Raw genomic sequence first — 20,107 nt, 5'->3', positions numbered from 1 at the left:
TGTAGGTTTTCCAAGGAGTAGCAAAGCACAAAGGACACCTAGTGGGTTGGAAAAAGCCTAGAGGCAGGAGTCCAGTATGCAACTTGCTCATAGTCATGCAGCTAGTGTATAGCTAGGATTCTCACCTGCTGATTTACTATATGACACTAGGCAGCACTCTGCCCTTTCTGGACCTCAGTTTTCTAATCTGTAAAATGTGTGGAGTAAAACTACATGAGGGGAAAGTCCCTTCTAGTGCTGATGTTATGGTTATTGAAAACTGCAGCAACATCTTCCTTAATCATAAGAGGAAAGAAAAAGATCTTTTACTACTCCTAGAACAGTTTTAGAGCTAGAATCTCCATATTTGCACTCAACAATTATTTACAAAACAACTAGTAGGGGGAGAGGGTCAAAACAACAGCTGAGTCCTGTGTAATGGATATTGTCAGCCCCTTGATGGATAAGGAAGGGGTTCAAAAGTGAAAGAGTTTCCTTTTGAGATGATCTCATAAATGGCAGAGATAAGTAGGAGTTAAGCCCCAGTCCATACACTGTCCGTACCTTCAGTGAGTTTATACTCTATTAAATGCCTTAGGCCAGACCACTCTGGAACTTCTACCTATAACACCCAACCCCAGTCCTCCCGCATCCCTCCCTCCAAAGAGATTTGGCTAAACTCTAATTTAGAATTACTGCCTTTAAAACTAGAAGGCATCTTAGACATCGTCCAGTCCTAACTTCTTATTCTTCACGAGGGAACTGTGCCAAAAAAAAAAATTGAAAGTCATTGAGAACTAGGGCCTGTGTCAAGGGAACGGCCCTGGAACACCCAGCTCATGGTCCCTTCATGTGCCTGCAGGCAGCATACCAAGGTAATAAGGCACCTGAGAACTTCTACTATCCCTTTGCATGTGGGTTCAGAGTTCTAGTGAGAGAGTTTCCACCTCTTGTCTGACTCCTACATATAGAGACCCAGGATCTCTACACAAACCACAGCATCTACTTTACCTACCACACACTCCCAGGGGTTTTCTTCATGCCACTTCAGGGGAGGGTGAGAGAAGGACAAAACTGTTGTGAAAGCTGGAATAGGGACTACAAAGGCAATGAGAACTTTAACAGACACGAGGTATGAGAACTTTCTGAATTAACAGGCAGATGCAGATGATTTGCATCCTCATGTTATCCTAGCACTATTTCTTTTTCAAGCCACAACTTCCCCTCTTTCCTTAGCTTCTTCCCCACAGGGCTTCAAGTGAGGAGAAGGCCATTAGGGGAACTGTGTCTGGCTGCCAATCAGCAAAGCTTCATGCTAAACAAGGTGGTTTAATCCAAACTCTATGCAAATAGCCCTCCCCACACCCCCATTGGAGTACTTCAGATCTCAGACCAGAAAGCAGGCCAGCAGAGCAAGCAGATGCTGTGTGAGGCACAACACCCACCACCTGGGTAGCGACACTCGTTTCCAAAGGAAGTAGGCCCTTTTGATGTGTGTGCACAATGCCACGGGTGGCTAATGTCTGTGTTGAACTATACTGTGGGAGAATTCCACTGCCTCAAAAGACTGCAAGGATCCCTCACAGGCACAGAGTATTCAGTGTTCCCCTCGTTTATTTGTTCTTTCCTTTATTCAAGAGCTATTTGTTTGACACAGACACTTGTAACATAATGTAATGGATGCTATGTTGAGGGAAGTTGGGGATTTTTCTGGGGTACAGAGGAATGAGAGGCCTAGCCCAGTCTAGTAGAAAGGTCAAGGAAGGCTTCTTAGAGAAATCTAAGCTGTGAACTAAGTTGCATGAAGATGGAGCTGGGCGTGAAAAAGGGGCATTCTTACTGAGGCAAGAAACAGTTGCCTTGTAAGGGAAACTGTCAACAGTTCAGTGTAAGGGAAGGGTTTGAAGAAGAGTATGGTTTTCAAAGGTGAAGGTAAAGAAGGAGGCACAAGCAAAGCCAGCAATGGTCTATATGGCACACTAAAGAGTGACATACGGCCTTTATCCCAAAGATGAAGAAGAGCCATAGAAGCCTTTGCCAGCATTTCAATTCCCAAAGCACTCTCAGACATATGATCTCATCTAAACCTCATAACATCATGAAGAGGCAGGTGAGTCAGGGATGAGGCCCATTTTGCCGAAAGGAAAACTGGCTCATCAAGATGACGTGATTTGCTCAATGGCTGCTCCCAAATAACTGATAGCCCTAAGTCTAAACTGGAAGCCCCAATTCTCCTGATTTTCAGTCTCAGTCTATTCACATTACACCAATATATCAAAGGACCTGGCAGTGCAATTACTGGAATGCATTTACATGACTCTGTAGTGACAACAGGCATTGCCTACTACCCCACCTGCACCTGGCATGGCCTTCCTCAGGTGACATTCAATGGCACAGGGCTCCCAAATGGCAGACAGGTGACCCCAGAGAAAAACAGTAGCATGCATCATCTTAAGGGATAGTGCAGGCTGTGGAAAGCCAGCCAAATTCCTGTTCAATGGGTATGGGGTCTCATTCATTCATCCAAACAGGAAGCCAGAAAAAAAAGATGAAAAAAAACAACTTTTCACCTTCCAAGAGGAGGTAACATTTGCCACCAGCCTTGAACTTGAAATGAAATGAAATTTTACAACAGAGGAAGGTAGCCAGGCAGGCAACCAAAGAAGAAGGAACAGATGGACAAATACACAAGAAGCAGGAAAGAAGATGGCTTCTGTTTTGGGACAGTCAAGGCAAACAGAAACTAGCGGGGAGTAAGAGTTGGAGATGAGTCTGGGCTAGGACCAACTGTGAAAGGCCTCAAGTCCCCGGTTAAGAAGTCGGTTTTCTTCTGTACACTAGTTATTCTCAGTTGTCACATGTGAAAGATAATGGCCACATGTGGCATACTCTCAAGGGAGTCACTAGGTCTGTATTCAATTCCTGATACACCTAGTTCTGTTTTCTCACACTTAAGAAAGCAAATATGAGTACAAGTGAGACTGACAGTATTGAAAGGAAAAATTTGAACTTCTTATAGTATGTTTAAATTATCCTTCAATGTTTAAAATATTATCGACAAATTATTTGCCACACCTCACATCAGATTACAGAACACTAGTTGAGATAACTAAGGATTTTTGAGCAAAGCTGTAACATACTGAGTTTGGGTAGATGGGAGTTATGCTAAAATTTATTGTGTGAGAATATGACAGAAGATGAATAGAGACTGATTCCAGGGCGAATTAACAACAACAATAATAATAAAATTTACTAACCACTTACTATGTGCCAGAAAATGCTAAAGTTAAGTTCTTTACACCATGTATGTTCTATAATCCTCACATCAATCCTATGAGTTGAGCAGTTACCTTCATTATATAAATAAGGAAACTGAGGCTCTGAATTAACACTATTGCTCACCTAGACCAAAGGTTACTTTTAAATAATACAGCCAAAACTTAAACTCAACTATGTTTGTAACCAAACCCTGACATTTTGATCACTATATTACATTTTATTTCTTGAAAACCTGGTGCATTTTCTCAAAATCTTTCCAAAGAGCCCAACAAACTCAAAATCGGCAGCATTATAAACAGGAATAAAGAAGAAGTTATGTCAATGGAATTGTCTTTACAACCACCCACTCTGAGAATGACAGTTATGCCTGGTGTACATGAGCTCATTATTTCCACAGAGCAGCTTCTTCCCCAAACTTCAGATGGGTCTTATTGGGAGAAAGAATGTTCTTCTCTAGCCCTACCATCTCCCAAATGTCTTATTGAGGCTTTTGCTCCCCCTTTCTGTCTCTGGTTACAGGTACCTGGGGTGCAGCAGTTCACCGGGTATCCAAAGAACCTATGAGCATATTTGTCTATAAAGGCAGACAGAGAGTACGAGCATTGAACCAGGAATCAGTATTTCAGCTGCTGCTACTAACCAGCTTAACTTAAGTCCATTCTTTCCCCTTTCTGGGCCTCAGTCTCCCCATCTGTAAAGGAAGACATAAAGGACTCGTTTTTTTTCTTCCAGCTATAATATGCTTTCCTAGACTTTGAAATTGTTGGCTAAAACCAGAATTTTGTCAATCTGAGAGTCCCTCACTTTGTCTCACTCCAATCCCTATGATCTTATCCCCACATTTTAGAGTCCTTTATCCCAGAAAAGACCAATGACAGAGTTTGCCATACTTGCAAATGTCCAGCCACCAGCCTCCTGACTACACACCCAATAATGTATTGTTTGTTGTTCCACAACAGCCTCCACCCTATAGCACACCATCCTGCCTGCTACTCAGACACACTTGTCAATCTTAGTGCGAATATACATCTACAAATCCTCCTTTGGCCATTCTGTATACTTATTTTGATATGGTCCAAAGACTCTGCCAGACATATCTCCCATCCAGAATAACTATGGGCAACTGTGACTGCTTGAAGAGTTTATGAGGTGAAGGTGGTGTGGCCTTACAGCAACTGGAATATAGTCATTGCCATTGTATAAGCATTACCGGGTAAGAGACCAGACCAAAGGCTTCCCTTTGGGAATAGGACAATATATCTTATCAGTCTTTTTTTCATATGGTTCTCTCCATATGAAATGCCTTCTTCCATTTTTGTCTGGCAAAATTTTTTCTCCCCATTAAGATTCAGATTAAAAGCTAGCTCCAAGATGTTTTGTCTGATTTCTCCAACTGGAAATGAGCTCTCTACCCTTTGAATTTGGAATATCCATTATCTTAGCCCAAACTACTAGTTTGGCTTGCAGTTAGGTATAATAGCAACCCACTGCTATATAAATATTGCTTTATACCTTACAGAACTATGTAATTGAAGACACACTGGAATCCTAAAGGAAAGCAGAGCAGAAATTATTAAAGTCTCACTTAAATATGTGACAGAAAGGAAGCATTGTTATTTCAGAAATTGGCTAGAGACTTCTATTTCTAACCAGTAAATATTTCTAAGCAGTATGTCTTACTGGATACTGTGAATGATCCTCCCAATGAAAACTATTAAAATGCTATGTGAAATATAAAAATAATCTTTGAAAATTAATTGCGGAACTAGTATGATAGTAAGGAATCCACAGAAGCTAAAAAAGAAGCAAAAGCAGACACCCTGGAGGTAAATTAGCGTCAAACCCGGATTTTGCCCTTAGAATCTTACCAGGCCCTGGGAGATTCTTACTTTCTACATTGATGGCTGTAAAAGGTTAGGGAAATAGGAGGTAAAGACTGTGCCAACCCAAGATGCAGAGACTTATAGGAGACTTCCACATAAAGCTGGTACCTTAAGAGGCCATAATCTCAAGTGTAAGGGGAAATAAGAACTATATCCATCTCACAGAAGAGAATAGCAAGGAAACCTACCTTACTTGACTTTGACCCCTGATGAAGTGGGGAAATAAAGCCCTCATGAGAACGTGTAACCACAGATTGTCCTTATATAGTTTTGTAGTCCTAATTCAAGATACTTATGAGGTCTGAAAAAAAACTAAAGCAGAGATCCCAGATCAGCAATTCCCATGGGTGATTAGCAAAGGCAAATCCTCTATGGAGAATGCAACTTTCATCCAGCCTCAAAAATTCCTATAGATAAACGTCCAAAGAAAATGAGCATCTCACAGTCAAAACTTACAAAATGCACAAAGAAACATAACACTCTGAGTAAAAGCACACAGAAACAAGAATCATCAGAATCAGACCCACAGACTTCAGAATGTAGAACCATCACACATAGAATATAAAGTTAATTTTATTGAAAGTGGTTAAAGAGATTTTTTTTTAAATGATAGAAATACAAGCAAGGAACAAGAGACTATATAGGACAACCAATCATATTTGAAAAAGGACAAAATAGAATGTCCAGAACTGAAAAGTAGAACAGGGGAATCAAGCACATATTGATATATTTAAAAACAGAGTATGTACATCTCAAGAGAGAATTAGGAAAGTGGAAGATAGATGCAAATAAAATATTCATACTATAGCACTGAAAGGCAATGAAATGAAAAATATAAGAGGTTAAGAGACATAAAGGAAGAGAAGATGGATCTAATTTACATCTAACTAGAGTACCAGAGCAGTTACAGAGTGGAAAAGAAGTGATATTCAAAGGTTTAATGGCTGAGAACTTCTCAACATTGTTGCAAGACATTCATTTTTAAAATCTACAATTCTAAAAAATCCCAAGCTAGACAATTTTTTAAAAATCCACACTAGACAACGTCATAGTGATTTTACAGAACACTAAGGAGGAAGAGAATATTATAAAAGCAGCCAGTGAGAAGGGGGAAATCAGAACAAAACAGATCAGGTGCAAAAACATAGCCATTAGATTTAAGATTAACTTACCAGTAATAATAATGGCTGCAGAAGACAGTGGAAAATACCTGTAATGTACTGAGATAATTCTATACCCAGAAGAATTATCTTTAAAGAACGTTAAAATAAGAAAAATTTTAACCAGATCCATGCTAAAGAAAGTTCTACGTTATGTACTTCAGATAAAAAGAAAATAATCCTATCTAGGAGGTTTGAGATGCAAGAGGTAATAGTGAGCAAAGACATTGGGAAACAAGGGGGTTAATCTCAATATACATTAACTATTAAAAACAATAGTAATGTCTAATCTGTGGGAAAATAGCAAGATAAAATTAAATAATTGGACAACAATTTATACATTGGTAGGGAGTCATTAGAGTAAAAAAAAATTCTAAGATCCTTAAGTCGTTGAGGATGAAGATAAAGATACTCATTAACATTAGATTTTACTAAGTATCAAGATTAAAATTACTAAGATAACCAGAAAGTTTCAAAGTCAAAAAAAAAGGGAAAATACATACCAGGGAATGCTAACCAAAGAAAGCTTATGCATTTATATCAATAACAGACAAACTTTATGACAAAACATTACTATAAATAGAGAATAATTTCATAATGTTGAAAGTACAGATTATCAGGAAGCTAACACCATTTTAAATATGTGTGCATCTCATAACAAAGCCTCAAAATATATAAAGGAAATGTGACATTACACTAAAAAGTTAACAAACTCAATATTATAGTGAAAGATTTTTAACATACTTCATTCGAGAATTGATAGATTAAAGGAATCAAAAACATCAGTAAGGTTATAGAAGATTTATACAGCAAAATTAAGCAAGCTTAATTTTTTGGTCATATGTAGAGTTTTATACCCAACACAGGAGAGTTCATATTCTTCTCAAGCACACGTAGAATGTTTATGAAAATAGTCCATGTCAGCCCTTGGGTGAAATACATTCTGCTGCCTGTTTTTCACTTTATTTTTTTAAACAGCTGTACTGAGATATAAATCACATACCATACATTTCACTCTTTTAGAGTGTATAGTTCAATAGCTTTTAGTATATTCACTGATTTGTGTATCCATAGCAAAAATCAGCTATAGAATGTTTTCATTACCTCAAAAGGAAACTCCACACCTCTAAGCTGTCACTCTCCAATCCCTCCATATCCAAACCTTATCCTCCAGCCCTAGATGATCACTAGTCTACTTTCTGTCTCCACATATTTGCCTATCCTGGACATTTTATATAAATGGAATCATACAGTATGTTATCCTTTGTGACTTGTTTTTTTCACTTAGCCTAACATTTTCAAGGTTCATCCATGTTGTAGCACATATTGGTATGTCATTTCCTTTTATTGCCAATTGATATCCATTGCATACATACATAACTTTGTGTTTACCCACTCATCATTTGGCGGACATTTGGGTTGTTTCTTCTTTTTGGCTATGATGAATAATGCTACTATGAACAGTTGTTTACAAGATTTTGTGTAGACATCTGTTTTCTTTTCTTTTTCTTTTTTTTTTTTTTAAATATATACCTAGGAGTGGAATTGTTGGGTCATATGGTAATTCTACAATTAACATTTTGAGGAACTCCCAGCCTGTTTTCCACAGTGCCTAAAACAGTTTATTTTCCCATCAAGTGTGTCAGGGTTCCAATTTCTCAACATCCTCAAGAACATTTGTTACTATCTGTTTTCTTGTCATCACCATTTCAGTGGCTATGAAATGGCATTTCATTGTGGCTTTTATTTGTATTTCCTTGATGGCTAATATTGGGGAGCATATTTTCATGTGCATATTGGCACTTTGTATATCTTCTTTGGAGAAATCTCCATTAAGATAATTTGTCCATTTCCAAAGTGGATTTTTTATCTTATTATCGATTTTAGCATATTTTTATATTTGGGAAAGAAGACCATTATGTTATTTGAAAAAGAATTCCTCCATTCTGTAGGATATCTTTTCACTTTCTCCATTATGTCCTTTGAAGTACAAAGTTTTCATTTTGATAATGTTCACTTTATTACTTTTTTTTTTTTTTTTTTTTTTTTGCTGCTTTTGCGTTTGGAGTCATAGCTAAGAAACCATTGCCTAATCTAAGGTCACAGAAATTGACACCAATGTTTTCTTGTAAGAATTTTTCAGATTTAGCTTTTACATTTAGTCTTTGACCCATTTTGAATTAATTTTATGTATTATGTGAAATAGAGGTCCAACTTTATTCTTTTGCATATGGATATCAAGGTGTTTCAGCATTATGTGTTGAAAGATTATTCTATCCTCCATTGAATTTTCTTAGCACACATGTCAAGAAGCAATTGACACTCGGTGTAAGAATTTAGTTTTACATTCAATTCTATTCCATTCTTCTTTGTCTGTCATTGCTCCAGTCCCACATTCTCTTGATTGTTGTAGTTTTGTGGTAAGTTTTGGAATTGGAAATTGTGAGTCCTCCAACTTTGTTCTTTTTTAATATTGTTTTGGCTATTTGGAATCCCTTGCAATTCCATATGAATTTTAGAATAAGCCTATCAATTTCACGAAAAAAAGACAGCTTGGATTCTCATAGAGATTGCCCTAAACATGTAGCTCAATTTAGGAGGTATTGCCATCTTAACAACATTGACTCTAACAATCCATGAACACGGAAGGTCTTTCCGTTTGTTTAGGTCTTCTTTAGCTTCTTTCAACAATATTTTGTAGTTCAGTGTATACTCCTTGCACCTCCTTTGTTCACTTTATTCCTAAGTATTTTATTATTTTTGATACTATTCTAAATAGAATCACAGTTTGGATTTTGTCATTTGCCTTCTCATGGTATAGTTTAGCAAGCTTTTCTGACCTTCATATTTTCTTCAAATTGGTAGGTGGAATTAGTGGTTTGATCAAATGCAACTTTATTATTTTTTTTTGGTAAAACAATTTCTATTTCATAGGTGTACCTATCTTAAGGCACAAAATATCTGATTGTCTCTCTGCTGTGGCAAAAGCCATTGATGATGATTGCCCAGATCCACTAATTAAATAGGGAATGTAAAATAATAATATTCTAATTCCATCACTCTTCATTGACTAGCTTGAATAATTTTATAAAAAAATAAAATTTTCTTGATCTACTATTTAATTACTCAATGGGGCAGTTTATATCAGAAATTACTCTATTTTAATATTTAGGTATTAAAGGAAATAGTTACTTCCCACCGGCTGAAGGAATTACAGGACATTTAGGTGGAAGACACATGGACTATCAACAGGAGAAAATTTATACTTGTTCAAAGCCACACTAAAACCAGTATATGGCTTAAATCTGAAACTGAAATCCAAGTCTTCAACTTCTAAATTTCATACTCTTCTAGTTTACTATGTTCATATACAAGGGCTTATCTCGCCCAGTTTCCCAACTCTGTATCCACAATATACAGTTTAGTGCTCAGAACAAAGTAGGATAACATTTTCACCAATATGTGTATTTATTCAATTGATATTTACTGAGTGCCTACTTCAAGATAAGGAGTGAAAGTATCCATTGACTCTGGCAATACAGATATCTTTGCTAATGGCTGTAAGACAATTCCATTGGAAAGTTTGAATGCCTACAGTATGTTTAACACTATGTTTGGTGCCTTCAAAATTTTTTTTTCATTCCAAATAATAGATCATCAATGTGTATGATTGCTTCATGTCCTTTGATTAAAATATGTAGAATCTGGCCGGGCGCAGTGGCTCAAGCCTGTAACCCCAACATTTTGGGAGGCCGAGGAGGGTAGACTACCTGAGATCAGGAGTTGGAGACCAGCCTGGCCAACATGGTGAAACTCTATCTCTACTAAAAATACAAAAAATTAGCCAGGCATGGTGGTGAGTGCTTGTAATCTCAGCTCCTTAGGAAGCTAAGGCAGGAAAATCTCTTGAACCCAGGAGGTGGAGGTTGCAGTGAGCCAAGATTGTGCCATTGCACTCCAGCCTGGGCAACAAGAGTAAAACTTCATCTCAGAAAAAAAAAATGTAGAAGACATTATTATTAGTAATGAATGTTATATTTTGAATTAAAATTAAACAAATACATAAAGTAATGGAGTCAATGTCTTTTATACAACTCTTCACTTAAAGGTTATTTTGCAAGTTAAAATGGTACCCACTTTGCCTATAGGCTATTTCATTAGATATGAAAGATATATGGCCAAAGTGAGACCATTAACTCATTCATACATCACAGAAATCTTCATCAAGATCAGCTGTGCCTTAAGCTTTGTGATGGCTACTGAGGAGGCGGAAGATATGAGATATGGCCTTGAGAAGTTCATAGTCCTAGTAGACAGCAGTACAATGTAGTCAGGGATGTAACCAAGAAGAAATCAAAGTTTACAAAGAAGCAATTGGAGGGAGAAAATCAGCAAGGTGAGAAGAGGAGGATCCAAATGATGTATCACACTGCACTGGGCCCTTCTGATTTGGAGTCCACAGACAGTTTACTCCAGAACATAGTCTGTTCAATTGGTCAAAAGGAAAGAAAGGTCTAGGGCCTATATGCTCCCCAATTATTGCACAGGGGAACTATCTGTACTGCTAAAGAAAAGTCTAGTAGCCTATCACCCAGCAAGAGCTGCCTAATGACTTCATTACCTCCAGGGCATGCTCACCTCAATTCCCTTGCACATGATATGTTAATGTGTCAGGTTATGGCTGCGAAAATGAACAAGACTCTGAGATTTTTTAGTATGTCGCTACAAGGTACATTGCAAATGTCAGTTTCTGTTTTCTTCCTCATGGTTAGACTAGCACTAAGGGAGGGAGGGCTAGGAGATTTGGGGTAGAAATTTTCTTGCTATCCCATTATACCAGCAGACAGATAGAAACCTACAATTTACCTTCTGTCAAAATCCCCCTTATGACTCACTGTCCAGCGCACTCTTCTTCCAGTCTCAGGGCAGGATATGGCCCTGGCAACATGAATGGGTTAATCCCATCTCTCATTCGTTTTTTTCTCCTTCATTCTGTCTCACTTTTCTCTCATTCTGTCTCTGCCCTCTTTCTCTCCTTTCGTATATCTTTTCTCTTCTCTCTCACTTACTCTGTCTTTCTCTTCCTCTCCTACTTCTTTCTTCTCCTTTCATTCCTTCTATCCATATTTTCTTTCTTTTTCTCTCTGTTTTTTTCTTTTCTCTTAGTGTTATTGTTCTTTCTCATTTTTATTGCCCTATCCCTCTCCCAGCTTAGTCTCTTTCATTTTCCCTCCAATATCAGTCTTACTCTCTTCTCTTCTAATCTTTGCTCTCAGATCTCCCAAGTACTGCTTTTCTAAAGCTCTGCCCAATACCTGTTAGGTGCCTGTACAAAACCATCCAAGGAATGCAGTTAACTTTCAGTTGTACTAGGTCCAATCTTTGCCTCAAATAGATCCCAAACTTTGCCCCAGATAATCCAATTTGACAGATATTTATAGCATTATCTCTATATACCAGACATTATGCTTGTTTTTATTACTCATAATTTCACAGACTCTTCACAACAACCTTCCAAAGAAAGAAAGGACTATTATTCCCATTTTGCAAATAAACTGAACTGAGCGGTGACAGTCAGAGAGAAAAGGGGGCATGAGTAAAATCACATACTAAGACGATGCAGAATTAAGTTTTGTGTCTGGCTCCAAAGCCTACTTAATTCTTAATTTACCTGCCTGGGAATGATTGATACTTACACCAGGAACTGAGACAGACAGCAGAGGTGAAAGATAGGCATGAGGAGGGAATGGAACAAGAGGAATGGCCAGGTGATATAAGCCCCAACTTCCCCTCTGCACAATTTTCCAACCCAAATTTGCTACTCTAATGACCTCCTTCTTAGCTAGGTAAAGTGGCCAAGTTCCTAAGGAAGTCTTGACTACAACAGAGTTAATTTTGAATTTTTAGCCCCTTCAGCCAATGCAACCTGGAAAGAAATTGTACTCCTCCCGCCTGGGGTCTAACAGTGGGTTACTATGTTGTGCATCCCACTTCCCCCAAGTCTCCTTTGCTGATGATTGAATCTGATACCCAGTTGGCAAGGAGTAAGACATCAGTGTACCCTCCAGTTTCATGTTCTGTCCCCTCACCTCATGTTTGACTAGTGACTTGTCCTGGCCTGCCTAGGCTGCTTGCATCTACTAGGTCCTATCATTGCAGTCAAAATAGTCTTCCCCTGGTATATATGCTGCCCACCAGGCCCATGTCACCAAGGTCTTGAGGACCCTGAAAGTCCTACAAATGAATAATGAAAAAAGCAGAGTTTGACTCAAAGAAATGCGTGAGTTTTGTGTCCTCCCCCATCACATTATCTTGCTTCTACAGCTACAATCCAGACTGAAATTAATTAGGTAGTACACATTTCTCAGGTACAGCATAACCTTTCCATGGGGAACTCTGACTGACACTTTCTAATTTATAAGCTTATTTTGGTACATAGACAAACACTGCCATGCTCAGACTGTATCTTTTGAAGGTTATAGCATTTAGACCCCAAAGCTCTTAATTTTACTGGAAATGGGAGAAAAAATGTCGTACGAATATTTCATTTTGAAGCATAATGATCCTGATGCACACCTCTTACTGCAATAATTATCACCCACTCAGTTTCATCATAATTTGTGAATCAGCCATAGGAGGGCCCAGCTCCCCGCTATGTCTGTTTTGACGGTCCCTGGGCAGCAGAAGTGTGCTTTTTCTTTCCTGCTGCTGGTTTATAGACTATATCATCTTGATATAACATATAAACTGGGGTGGCAGAGGGGCTTTTGGCTTCAAGTTTAGTATTTTAGTATATTCAGTGTAAATACAGAAACATCCTTCCAAATATGATGGTGCCACTGAGACATATTCCTAGACCAGAGTTCCCTGGTGGGCAGGCTGGCAGAAGTACCTGATCATCCAAGCCTAGATTGAGTGAATGTTGCCTGGAAGGAAAAGAAGGAAAAGAAACCAACAACTAGAGGAACATACAGAATTTGGTACCAAGAGAGCTGAGGGGAGAGAAATGGAAGTCCCGAGAGAACCACTGAGCAGTGCTTCAACAAGAAAGGTTGAAGCGTAATCTCAGGGGAAAGGACTATGTTGGTTAAAGCAAGGGTTAGATGAGAAAGGAATGGGAAATTGTGTAATGAAGGTGTCTGAGAAGAGGAACATTTGTGTATGGGGACTGGAGAGGATAGTATCCAACTCAGAAGTGAGAGAGTTTCCTGAGGGTCAGTTGTAGCCAGAACCCTAGCGGTGCCAGCCAAACCTACTAGAAGGAACCATGTTTCTTTGAGGATAAAAGAAGAAAAGAAAGCCCACCTTGACAATGATCTAGAGATAGGGGGAATGAAAAAGAGACGTGCCTGAGTCATGCATAATAGCCAAAGGTTGGGCTTGAACTCTCTATTGGAGTGTTCACATGTGGGTCACTGCAAGAGGAGAATTTGTCTTTCTCAGTGCAGGAGCCCCTGGCTTTGTCTACCAAAACCTTGTTCAAAGAGGACGTTACGAATAAGGAATTAGGGATCCAGGTGTTGAAGAGAAAAGGATTGGTGAGGCCTTGGCCTTTTCCACATTGTAATTCCATATGGAGCCTTTTTCTCAGGGACTCACCCAGAAATCTTCATACCTGAGTTCTAGTCCTGGTTCTATCACCAGGTGGCGGTAGGTGAGTCACTTCATGTCTATAATTCTCAGTTTCCCCTTCTGTAAATTTAAAATGATAATCTTAATCTCACAAGGTCATCATTGACAAAATCCCAGAATTAAGGCTATTCTCAGATGGGGTTGAGAGGAAATGGCACCTACAAGAATGCCCAGTTCAGCTGGGAAGTCACCAGCTCCCCATCTTCATTACTACACTGAAACAGAAAGTGTCCTTGACTTCCATTAGTGGAAGCTGTCTCTCTCTAAGTCATCTGGATTTTCTAAAATGTGGTTTAAATCCCTCCACTCTCCCTTCCTCTTCCGTGCCTCTACTTTCATTCATCAGAATATCTAAGAGAACTATCCAGTCTGGAGCTCTGCCCACCTCCAGATTTCCACTCTCGGTGCCAATATTTATGGCTATGTTTGAGAGAATGTATGGCTCCAAATCTCTCCACTTGTCCTTTCAGCCTTATACATCCTTTAGTAAATGTGTGTCGGCGAGTAGGCGCTAGAATTTGTTCAGTATATGCTGGACACATTTTCAAACACATTACATTTGTTTTCTCTTTTAATCAGAACAAAGGTCGTATGATCACTTTACAAATAAGAAAACTAAGGCTGGGGAGACGGTGATAAACTTATGCAAAGTTACCTAGTGAAAAAGAGGCAAAGTCAAGACTACGGTTTTCTGACTCCAAATCCAATGCCCTTGCCACTAGGCATCCCTCTGTGAAAGCCTAGCCTTCTGCCTACACCTCAATCATGTTTATGTGGCAAAAGGTCCCCTTCTGGTTTTACATACATGTGGACCTTCATACGTAGCGGAGACAGGAAGCCATTTACAGGTGACCTCCACTCGTACTCACACTGGGCATTCTTTCGGTTGTCACTCCTCACCACCAGATAATCAGCAGGCAGATACTAATGACTCTGTTCATCAATGCCACCTTACAGGTCCTCAGAGCCTCCCAGAATTTGCCTAAATAAGGTGCCTTCCATGGTCTGGACCAGATACCAGGGACTTGACCCCCTTTTCCTTATTCCAATCCTGATGCCACTACCCCCGATAGATTTAGCTCTCACCGTTATTCTTAGCCCAGAGTCCCTTGGTGGGCCAACTGACAGAAACACTCTGATCTTTCTAGTCTGGATGGAGTAAATGCTTACTGGAAGGAAAGCAACCTCAGTTTTGCATCCATGAATCTCACAAGTGTAGCCTTAAGACCCAAGTCCTTCATTGTCTTTTTCCATACAAAGCTAATCAAGGTTTCAAATCAGATAGGCCACCAAAGTTAGCTAATTTCTGCCATTTGGCAGTGATCTGCCACAAACTTGTACCTTGGAAGGATAGGGAATGCGCCAGGCCCAAGAGCTCAGCCACAGCTGCTCTGGGAGCCCACAGCGTGTGCCTAGCCCATTCACTAGCCCTGCAGTTTTATTAGCTTCATGTTTTATGTGCGTTTTAACTCTCTGAATGCAGCCAAAACCAACATCAAATAACATCAAGGAACATAAGGTCATGACTTCCCCGCCACAGCGCTCAGCCCCCCAAATCACTTAGAGACAGAGCACAGAATACACCACAATTTTTCCCCTGAGCATCTTTTCAGAGGGTGGCGAAGATTGCTTCTGCTCTGTGAGCTATTCTCAGACATTGCTGCCTCAGAACTCATTGTGAGGGATGTTTTGGGTCACCATAACCCAAGGAGCAGAAGGAGGGGGAAAAAAGAGGGAGTAGGGAAAGCACAGCCAGCAAGCAGTCTTTCAGATCTCTGCCTCCCTGAGGCCATGAATGCTGGGCCTAATGGTTCTGGCCAGTGCCTTCTGGGAGGGACCGTTGGAAGAGCCAACCCCCTGCTTTTCTGTCTCATTGTCTCCCTCCTCTCTTCTGCCTTCTTTCCTTCCTTATCTCCATCCAGGGCCAGCTACGAACAAGCATTCTACCAGGTCCCCCAGATGGGCTGCAAATCCCAGCCATCCCAAGGGATTCACCAGCCCCTTTTAGGTAGTGAAGCCAAGAGACTCAGACAGGTCTGCAAAGTTTCTCAGCACTGAAAACTCAGCACTGGGCCTGAAGCCAGATGTGGGAGCCAATCCTCCCAAGCTAAAGGAGTTCTCCAGTCTAGAGAAACTTAGAAAATCAGTTCATATTGTAGCTTTCCTGACCCACAGTGCTGGGAGGTAGGGAAAGATCTCTAGGATTGGCTGGACAGAGCCTTAGCTTTTCTGTCAGGAGCCAAGGGTTCTAGTCCTGACTGTGAGTCCTTAAAAAGTCCTTTTCTTCTCTCGGTCTCAGAATCCCCCAGAAACATAGCAACCACTCCTTCAGACGCATTCTCTCAAAGTGGAACTTTTCTAATCTTTTAAAACAGATAATATGTTTACGTTTCGGATGATAAGACTTTAATGAAGAGATTTAGTGGTGGCAGTGTGAAAGAAACACCACGAGACAAAGAGAAAATAATTCTTAAACTTTTGTTACATGCTTGCTTCCTTAGGAAACAAGGACTCAGGCCCTTCTACTATTACCACCCTCTTCTCCAACCTTTCTCCCTCTGTTAGAATCTGGTCAGGTCTCTAATGTTTACATCTGTAATGTGGCCAGTGGGTCTCTAGATACCCTATCGCCCTAACGGCCTATTATTATCTAGCCTCTGAGTTTTCTTCCCTGCCCTTTTTGATGAAAACATTTAAGACTTTAATAACTTTTCCTCAGTGGATAATCTTGACTCTATATATCTATAGAATTTATCTCTATCTCTACTTCTATTTATCTACCTATATCTGTCTACTTATCTACATACCTATCTACCTACATACCTCCCTATGTTAAGTATGGCATTTAGAGCACTAGAGTTTCTTGTGCCAGTGGAAAACAAGATCAGTGTTAATTCCCCTTATAAATGTAATCTATTTTTCTACGGATACTTTCCTCATCAAATGAGCTCAAAATATAAATTAATGAGTTTATTTTGTCCATTAGTAACAAGCTTCAAATGGGAGCTATCACTAAAATAGAATACAAAAAGCTATTTTATTATGGCCTATGAGAAAAAACTTATCCCCAAATTAGAAACTACAATAGATACTTGGGGTTCCAGTCAAAGACAGTTTTTCTTCTGCAGACAGGTAAGGCAAAAAATGCTTCCCCAACTCTACCCCCTAACAATTGTTCATCTCTCAGGCAGTAAGGGGTTAGAGACAGGGAAGGAAAAACTGAAAGAAAGCTCTGGGCTGTCTTAAGGCCTCTATCACAGAACAGGGAGATGGGTGAAAGGGGAAGCATTTATGTCATCTTCTCCATCTATTTCTCTTGGCTTATAGGGTATATCAGAAGTTTTTAAGCTTTCTTCGTTGCCAATCTCCTTAGCATCTCATTAATTCGCAGTGCCTCTAGGCCAAAACAAATATCTAAGTTTCATTTTTTCAGAAGTTGAGTTCACAAAACTCAATCAGTATTTATGCCCTTAACAACTTGGTAGCCACTTAAAATTATAACACACAGAAATTAAAAGAAAAACATTAATATGCATATTAATAGAAGGAAAAAATACATTTTTATTTCATCTTAAATAGTTATTTTTTCAGGCAATGCACAGCTTCTCAGATCTTGAAATCAGATTGGACAACACCACCTGCATTTCCTGTTCCACGTGGATTTTCACACAGTACTTGATTTTTGTCACAGCAGCCATTAAAAGGAATGTAGTACAATCTAACGTTGAAACTGTGAACTGACACAAGCTAGTGGCTTGTGGAATGTCTGACAGATGTCTAGCATCATCATGCTCTTCTCAGAAATGTAAAATATCCCACGATGGCCCTGTGAGTTTACAGTTGTGCCCCAAGAAACTTCAGCTCATAATTTGGGAACCCTAGGGTTAGATCAACAAATTCCTGGCCATTCTTAGACATAACTTCCTTCCTTCTCCCTTCACTGGCTGAAATGCATTTTCTTAGTTCTATTTTCCCAGAACATCCTTTGCTGTAATAGTAATATGAAATAAGATTAGAAGTATGTCTACATCATCTATAAAATTGCCATTGAAAGTATGTTCCAATCTTTCCCCTTACAAAACATGTTTCTTATTGTAGTTGGAGAGATCTTTTTAAAAGTACACATCAGACACACCCATCAGATTAGAAAACATTTGGAAGACTGGCAATAGCAAATGGTGGTGAAGATGTAGAATAATGGGAGCACTCATATATTGTTGATAGCAGTGTAAATTGGTAAAGCCACTTTGTAAAAATATCTGACATTATCTACTAAAGTTAGACATATGTATACTCTATGATCTAGATATTCAACAGCAACTGGTATGACCTGAAAACTAACATACTTAGGCATCATAAAACCTATATCAGAATGGTCATGATAGTACTGTTTATAATAGCAACAATTGTGAAGCAACCTAAATGTTTATGTAGAGAAGAATGAATACATAAATTGTAGTATATTTGTACAATGGAATATTATATGGCAATGAAAACAAAGGAACTATAGTTACATGCAAGCAGCAACATGTACTGATCTTACAAGCATAACATTGAGTAAAAGAAATAAAAGAATATATACTATATAATTCCGTTAATATAAAGTTTGTTAAAAAGGAAAAATCTAGTTATATTTTTGTAGATGTATATGCAGGTATAAAACTATATTTAAAAAGACATACTTCTAGAGCTTCCAGCTAGCTGAAGACATGAAGGTTTCTAAAGGGTGATGCACCCAGAGAGGGTATGCAGCTCCGCACCCCTTCCTTCATACCTCACCATATGCATCCCTTCGTCCGTGAAATTTATAATATTGTTATAATAAGTTGGTAAACGTTTAAAGAAGATATATTTCTGGTTCCACCAAGATGATATAGCCCCAGTGGGACTGGGGCTGAACCTCCACAATCACCTGATATCAATAAATCTGTATGAGGCAATGCAAAGCAGAGCTAATTGGCACTTATTTCCACTCCTCTCACCTCCACTGTGTCAGCAGGGTCTAGTGGAAGCTGAGCTTTCACCCGCATCTCGTAGCAGCAGAACAATTTGAATCAGCTCTCTTTATCAGGGGCAGTGGAGCCAGTGAAGAGTTGATTTTACACCTCCACTTGGTGGCAACGAGAGAGTACCCTAGTTTCACTGGGAAGGTATCAGAGGAGTGAGGAGTGGAGGGAGTGGTTAAATTTCTACCTTTTCCATATGCACTGAAGCAGTACAAGTTAGCGCACCACTTTGACAGAAGTGGCATTAGTAGGCCCCAGTGACAATTTGAACATACATATCCACCTGATCCTTGCACCACATCTCAATGGGGGGGAGTGCCAGCTTTAAAAAATATAAAGCAAAATAAAATATTTAAATAAGACTCACTCAGAATATCACAATACAATATCCAACAAATCCAGAGTCCAATAAAAATATCACGTTATACCAATGATGAAAATCACAACTTCAGTGAGAAGAACAATCAAATGACACCAACAATGAGATGTTGAAATTTTCTAATAAGGCTTTTAAAGCAGCTATCAGAAAATGATTCAACAAGCAAATTTTCTTGAATCAAATGAAAAGAATTAGAAACTCTCAGCAAAGAAAGAGAAGTTACAAAAAAGAACTAACTGGGGACTCCATGTTTGGGTCCCCTTCCATGAACAGTCCCTTCATGGAAGCTGTCTTCCTCTCTCATGGATTTTCCCTCTGGAGTCCCCTTCCACACTCTCTCCTGGAAGCCTGTCTTCTCCTCCTAAACTCCATCTCTCTCTATTCTCTAACACTCTCATGGAAGCTGCTTTCCTCTCCTGGATTCCACCTTTCTGGATTCTCTCACTCAGTGTGAGAGTTAACTGTTTCTTTTTCTCTCCTTAAATAAATCACTTTCTACAAAAAATAAATAAGTAAATAAATCAAAAGAACTAACTGGAAATTATAGAATTGAAAAATACAAGAAAACAATTCTCACTGGTTCATCTAAATAGTAAAGTGAAGATGACAAAGGATAGAATAAAAAGTTGAGGCCAGAACAATAGAATTCACACAATCTGAATAACAGAGAGAAAACAGGCTGAAAAAAAATGAACAGAGCATGGGATACCTACTGGAGAATAACAAAAAATCTACTATTTGTATCATTAGAGTTCAAGAAATAGCAAAGTAAAGAAGTTGACACATGTT

The sequence above is a fragment of the Aotus nancymaae genome, unplaced genomic scaffold, assembly GCF_030222135.1.
Source record: "Aotus nancymaae isolate 86718 unplaced genomic scaffold, 86718_ANA_hifiasm-v0.15.2.pri h1tg000081l, whole genome shotgun sequence".
Classification (NCBI taxonomy): Eukaryota; Metazoa; Chordata; class Mammalia; order Primates; family Aotidae; genus Aotus; species Aotus nancymaae.
The sequence above is the reverse complement of the archived record's forward strand: the minus strand, read 5'-3'. Positions refer to the sequence as shown.